Raw genomic sequence first — 7500 nt, 5'->3', positions numbered from 1 at the left:
GCCATAATGGGGAAAAATGGGTAAAACATGGAACATTTAACTAACGGCTAACTAACAACTTCATCTAGGAAGCTCATAGTGGTTAAAATGTTTTACTTTATATTTATAAATGGTTGCTTTGGTGAATTAATATGAACCACTATTATTTACTATGGATATTAGTTAAAAAAAACAAACAACAATAACAAAAAAAAAAAAAAACATTTTTAACACTGAACGTGTGGTAGACCCTTTCACTGTGGAAAGGTGAGGGACGTGGACTGTTTCAAGACCAAGAATAAAGAACATTCCCCATTATGAGATACACTTGAGAGGGATGCTTGGACTAAAGCAACCCTGGAGTAAGATACCATTTAGGTGAAGTGCAACAGATGGCAACAGAATAAGAAAATGGAAATGCTGTAGCCTATCTACTACGAGGAGTGGTTCTGGCCCAGAAATTGTAGCTACTGGCCGTTTGGGCAGTTTTTCGCCATCTCTTTCAACTTTCTGGTTTAAAAGCCGCACTTGCACTGTTTCCCACCTTTCCTGTTACTAGCCTAGTCCAGATACAGAGTTGCTGTATCCAAGACTGTTGGTAAGCTTCTGAGCCCCACAAGCCTTTCTTTGTTGGAGGAAATCCTTCTAGCTTATCAGTGGGAGTGGTAAGCACTAGGTAGCCTATCTACCACACGAGGAGTGGTTCTGGCCCAGAAATTGTAGTTTATTGGCCATTTGGGCAGTTTTTTCCATCTCTCTTAACTTTCTGGTTTTAAAGCCCGTGTTTGCACTTGATCCCCACCTTTCCTGTAACTAGTCTAGTCCAGGTACAGATTTGCTGTATCCAGGACTGTTTGTAAACTTCTAAGCCCCCCAAGCCTTTGTGTTGGAGTGCAGCCTTCTAGCTTATCAGTGGGAGTGGTAAGTACTAGGTAGCCTGTCTACCACAAGAGGAGTGGTTCTTGGCCCAGGAATTGTAGTTTATTGATCATTCAGGAAGTTGTCCATCTCTTTCAACTTTCTGGTTTAAAAGACCACATCTGCGCTTGTTTCCCATCTTTCCTGTAACTAACCTACTGGAAAGCACTAGAAAGCCTTAAACTGATGCAAGCCTTCTAGCTTAAAAGAGAGACTTTGGAGTGATTGAGTATCAGTTTTTTGTATTTTCTTGCTGTACTTAACTGTTTTCTGTCTAAATGTTGATTTTTCCAGCACTTATTGTGATTTAAAAGCTTGTTTTTTTTCACATATTGTACTTATTTGACTGCCTGCACTTTTAAAAAGTTGTTTTTTGTTTAAATAAATTGTTTAACTGTTGTAGGCTACACACTAAAGTGTGATAGCCTTTTCTGATCACTTGTAGTCATTTAAAGCTGTTTTAAGTGTTTTTTTTACTGTTTTTGCCTTATCTTTTCAAAAAAAAAAAAAATTCTTGTTTCCCGCCTTTCTAAGCTAGTATAGTCCAGTTTTCAGGCTAGTGCTGAATTCAGGGCTGTGTTACAAGTTTCTGAGTTGCCCATACCTTACTTGGATAGAGGGAAGTTTCTCTGTTCACCTGTGAGAGAGGGGAACTTTGAGCAGCCATCTGTCCCTGGAGCAGTGGTTCCAGCCCAGAAGTTAGTAGTTTAAAAACTGCGTTTGCATGGTTTTGTGCACCGGTTAGCTAGGGTTAAATTATTCTCAGCTTCACTAAGTCTCCTCTTCAGTTTTTCACTTGTAACTAGTCTAACTCTCAACCTAAGCACTCAGAAAGCATCCTACAGTCCAGCACTTGCTCAGACCTAATAGCAAGCACTAATATACCCCAACACTTCACTGCCCAGCAGGGCAAGGCTCTTTATCCACCTCTCACCAACCAAGCGACTAAGCAGCTCACCCTACTATTCAGGCATGACCAAAGGGCAACTTCAGATGTACTCTCCAGTCCAGCTGGTGAATCTGGGTATCCTGAGGCAATGTTACAACTGCCTCATGTACACAGACAGCCCTCTCCTCCTACCACAAAACACTAACATATGCGAGAGATGCAATTATACAGCCAAACTGGAGGCTAAGTTCTCTCCACCCAAGACTGGAACAGACAGTCATGAGGAGAAGGTTAACACTTGCACCACGCCTCCAGCCTCACATAGACCTACTAAACCAGCACTGGCAAAAAATACACATAAATACATGAAATCATTCTCGGAGGCTCTAAATAAAAACCTACAAAAGCACCAGAGAGCTCCAAAGCAGACACCCACAAAACCTGCACCTCCCATCACAAACCAGACAACACATAAAACACAAAATCAATGTGCCGCACAATCACAGCCCTTAAGGTGAAATAACATACCTAACACACTAGTAATAGGTGACCCAATAGTCAGGCACACTGATGCCCCACTCACTAGGCTGGACAAGGAGAAGGTTACTGTTAGCTGGCTATCAGGAGCCAGAATCCGCCACATAACGCAAGCACTCAGGTCACTCCAGAACAAGTACAAATATGACTCTGTCACTGTTCATGTTGGTGTGAATGACCTAAAATGTACCTCCCTGGACTACATGAAAAGAGACATGGAAGAGCTCTCTGATCATGTAGCCCAGGCGGGTATGACCTTGACCCTGAATAGCATCCTGCCCTCACCAAAAATGATACTTCAGTATAAAGAAAAAATTATCGATTTCAACAATTGGCTAAGCTTCTGGTGTCATTCAAAGGGGATCCAGTGTCTGTCAGCCTGGGATGACATGCTTGACAAGCCGCATTGCTTCACAAGAGACAGTTTGCTCCTGTCACCCCTTGGCTTTCAAATACTGGCCAAGGCTCTTGCTGCCCCCATAGTGCCTTTGTAGGCAAGGTTCAAAATTCAAACCCACCACCATAAACAGCACAAGTAGAAAAATGAGGGTTATGCTACTCAATGCCAGGAGTTTAAATCTCAAAATGCATGCGCTTGAAGTACTCCTAAGTATTGAGAATATCGACATCTGTGCAGTAACTGAAACCTGGTTCAAGGCTGCAGAGAGCACTCCAGCACTACTGGACTACAACTCATACCACACATTTCGGCCATAGAACATGGACCGAAACACAAAAGGAGTGGGTGTATCCATATTCATCAAGGATACTCATACCTCCAGGTTAGTGGCATAGCATGATACCTCTGAAATCATCCATGTGCAACTAACATTGGGCAAATCTGCAATGCAAATTGTGGCCTGCTACAGATCACCCTCCATGACCCAGGACCACCTCTCCGCCTTTTTGGAGACACTGGAAAACATGAAGGTCCTACTGAACACCCTGACATTGGGCGATTTCAATTACCCTACCATTAACTGGGAAAACTACTTAAGTACAAACTCCCAGGCTCAACGCTTCCTGGAATTTATGAACTCAAATGCCCTGGATCAGCTGGTAAACTCCCCTACCAGAGGCCACAACATATTGGACCTGGTCATCACCAACATGGGCGACAGGTGTTCCGTACCAGAGGTCAACCCGTCACTGGTTAGATCAGACCATAAACTAATCACCCTGGATGTCCACACCCCACCACCACCCCCAACCAAGGAAATCACAGTGAAAAACTTTTCTAAAGCAAACTTTACCTTACTTAAGGCAGAGGTGATAAGTTTCACAGCCCCCACCCTAAAGGATAACACTGCCCAAGATGCAGAATCCTTTACAATTGCACTCTATGAGCACCTACAAGGATGCATGGATTGTGCCATCTCTAGCAAGACCAAGACTCACTCCCCTAAGAGAAGGAAACCAGTCTGGTGGACCCCTGCCATAAACAGGTTATACAACAGAAGGAGGAAACTAATTCAGAAAAAAAGCAAATCCCAAGAAGGAAAGACATCTCTGATCAGTATCAGTAAGAAACTAAGGTCCTTCATAAAATCATCCAAGGCTAACTTTGAAAGAAAAATAGCCAAGGATTCAAAAGATAACCACAAAGCCTTCTTTAGCTATGTCAAGAATCTAAGTGGCAACTCGCAGATATGCTCTGAGCTAGTGCAAAATAGAACAAAATATACTGAACCTACTGATATTGCCAACATCTTGGCAGATAGATTCAGTGCAAACTTCCCCTCCCTCTCACCTTCAAAAGGGCCCACAACAATACCGGAAAAGTGTAGTGTCCCAGAAATCACAGAAGCACAGGTGAAAACAGCCCTTTCAAAAGCCAAAAACACAGCATCAATGGGGCCAGATGGTGTCCCAGGCTGTGTCTTGCAGGAACTACAGAACGAACTAACCCCCCACCTAAACACACTGTTCAACCTCAGCCTCTCCACAGGCTACGTGCCCATAGAATGGTGCACAGCAACGGTTATTCTGCTCCACAAAGGAGGGGCCACAACTGATCCTGGTAACTATCGCCCCATAAGCCAGACTAGCCTGGTCTGCAAGGCTATAGAGCGCATCATCATGGAATTCATTAACAAAGACATTGGGAACCTCCAAACACTTGACCCGACCCAGTTCGGCTTTGTTAAGGGCAGATCTTGCCTACTAAACCTGGTTGACTTCTTCGAGGCAGTCACCAAGGTCATAGATGAGGGAAAGGAGGTTCACACAGCCAACCTTGATTTCGCCAAGGCGTTCAACACCATTCCTCACTTGGGTATTATAGAAAAACTCACCAGCCTGAACATAAACCCCTACATCACAAGATGGTTTGCCAACCGGCTTACAGACAGAACTCACACGGTAAGAATAGCGGGCTCCAGGTCCGACTCTAAACCAGTCACAAGTGGTGTCCCACAAGGCTCGGTTCTGGGACCCCTACTGTTCGGCATATATTTCTCAGAAGTACAGGCAAACACAGGAGGACTATGGCTAACCAAGTTCTCCGATGACTGCAAACTGGGAGCCATAACTGACTCTCCGGCTGACATGGACATCCTTCAAAAAGGCCTTACTGAGACAGACACCTGGTGTCAAAGTCATGGCCTCAAGCTAAATGCCCAAAAATGCATAGTCATCCCGTTTTGGAAAAACAAAACACCCACAAATTACCACATAGGCAGCAGCCCCCTTAATACAGAAGAGGTAATAAGAGATCTGGGGACCCAGGTAGATAGTAATCTCTCTTTTGACAATCATATTGCCAACGTAGTTAGGAAATCCTTCTATGTGGCCCATCTAATTACTAAGGGGTTTGCATCTAGAAATAAAGAGGTTATAGTGCCCCTCTACTTGTCACTCAACAGACCCATCATAGAGTACAATGCCCCATTTGGGATGTACCTCACAAGACACTTCCAACAGCTGGAAAGACCACAAAAGCACCTCACCAAGAGGATGACTGGCCTCAAACATATGTTCTATGCAGCCTGATTGAAAAAACTCCAGCTGTACTCAGTGGCATATCGCTTACTCAGAGGTGATCTCTGCCTGACTTACAAAGCCATGTCCAACTCAGAATTGATGGACATGCTCCACCTAAAGTAATCCAAGTCACTGCAAGCCACGCGCTCTAGTGAGCTAAACCTCACCACAACAATAAATAGAACATGCTGGAGGGAACTACATTAGGCAGAGCCCCTCACTAACACTCTTCACGAGAAGCCTTGACGAGTGGATGGGTAACAGAAAATACACTCATGGGATCACTTCATTGGCTCTTTTTGACAGAGACTCAATTAATTAATCAATGGGTTGGCAAAAGCCGACACACTCTGGCTAGGCTTAAAAATGCCCTCAGGCAGATAGCCTAGTGCCTACCTATGAACATATGAACCTATGAACCTGAGTACACATGGGCTTTGTCAGCACAGTAAGCATGCAGTTGCAGCATTAGTAGAACACTAGAGTGTATCCTTAGAAGAACAGACTTTAAAAGCAGGAAAGGTTATGTTCCTGATGTAGAGAGGCTTACTTATACCACAACCTAAGTACTGAGGACAGACGTTAGAAGCAGGAAAGGTTATGTTCATGAGGTACAGAGGGTTACTTATACCACAACCTGAGTACTGAGGACAGACTTTAGAAGCAGGAAAGGTTATGTTCATGAGGTACAGAGGGTTACTTATACCACAACCTGAGTACTGAGGACAGACTTTAGAAGCAGGAAAGGTTATGCTCCCGAGTTACAGAGGGTTATTTATACCACAATCTGAGTACTGAGGAAAGACTTTAGAAGCAGGAAAGGTTATGTTCCTGACATACAGAGGGTTACTTATACCACAACCTTAGTACTGAGAACAGACTTTAGAAGCAGAAAAGGTTATGTTCCTGAGGTACAGAGCCTTAATTATACCACCACCTGAATACTGAGGGCAGACTTTAGAAGCAGGAAAGGTTATGTTCCTGAAGTACAGAGGGTTATTTATACCACAACCTGAGGACTGAGGACAGACTTTAGAAGCAGGAAAGGTTATGTTCCTGAAGTACAGAGAGTTATTTATACCACAATCTGAGTACTGAGGACAGACTTTAGAAGCAGGAAAGGTTATGTTCCTGAAGTACAGAGGCTTACTTATACCACAACCTGAGTACTGAAGATAGACTTTAGAAGCAGGAAAAGTTATGTTCCTGAGGTACAGAGCCTTACTTATACCACAACCTGAGTACTGAGGGCAGACTATAGAAGCAGGAAAGGTTATGTTTCTGAAGTACAGAGGCTTACTTATACCACAGCCTGAGTACTGAGGACAGACTTTAGAAGCAGAAAAGGTTATGTTCCTAACATACAGGGGTGGTAAGTTGTCCTTGTGACATCCAGGTAACCCCAGATACTGGAATCAAATTAGATTATATTGAAAAAGAACTGTGCAACCTGGATCCAAACAAAGCTTAGGGAGGAGACAGAATAAATAACAATGATTTGAGAACACTTAAGCAAGAACTTACACTACCATTATATCTATTATTCACTAGGTCATATAAATATGGGAGATTCCTCAAGATTGCAGACATGCACTTATTAAACCTGTCTTTAAGGGAAAGGGGAGTAGGACAAACACAGAATCATATAGACCCTTAAGTCTACTTTCATGTTGTGGAAAAATAATGGAGAAGGTAATACTGGATAAGTTACTGTCAGAACTGGATAGGTTGGGACTTTAAACCATATATTAGCATGCATATGTTGAAAATAGATCTATTACCACCTGTAACATGATGTTCTATAACAATATAATAATAGCTATGAATGAAAAATTGTGCTGTGATGTGAGTTATATAGATTTAACTTCAGCATTTGACAGGGTCATGCACAAAACACTGACCAATAAATTAGTACAACTAGGTATTGATATACTGTTGATAAGATGGATAGCTGCATGGCTTACAAATAGGACATGGCAAGTATCACACACCTACTGGACAGCTGAAATCCTTGGTTACAGTCAAGGTGTCCCGCAGGGCTCTGTACTAGGCCCTTACTTGTTTAGATTGTATCTTTCAGACCTTACTTTTTCATCTGAGGTGTTCCACAGTCTATATGCTGACGACCTGAAATTGGGTAAACTGATTAGAAGTATTACAGATAAGGCATGTCTGCAAAATAATTTGACTAAATT

This window comes from Protopterus annectens, chromosome 12.part0 (genome assembly GCF_019279795.1).
Source record: "Protopterus annectens isolate FY-2018-M chromosome 12.part0, PAN1.0, whole genome shotgun sequence".
NCBI classification, from domain to species: domain Eukaryota; kingdom Metazoa; phylum Chordata; order Ceratodontiformes; family Protopteridae; genus Protopterus; species Protopterus annectens.
The sequence above is the reverse complement of the archived record's forward strand: the minus strand, read 5'-3'. Positions refer to the sequence as shown.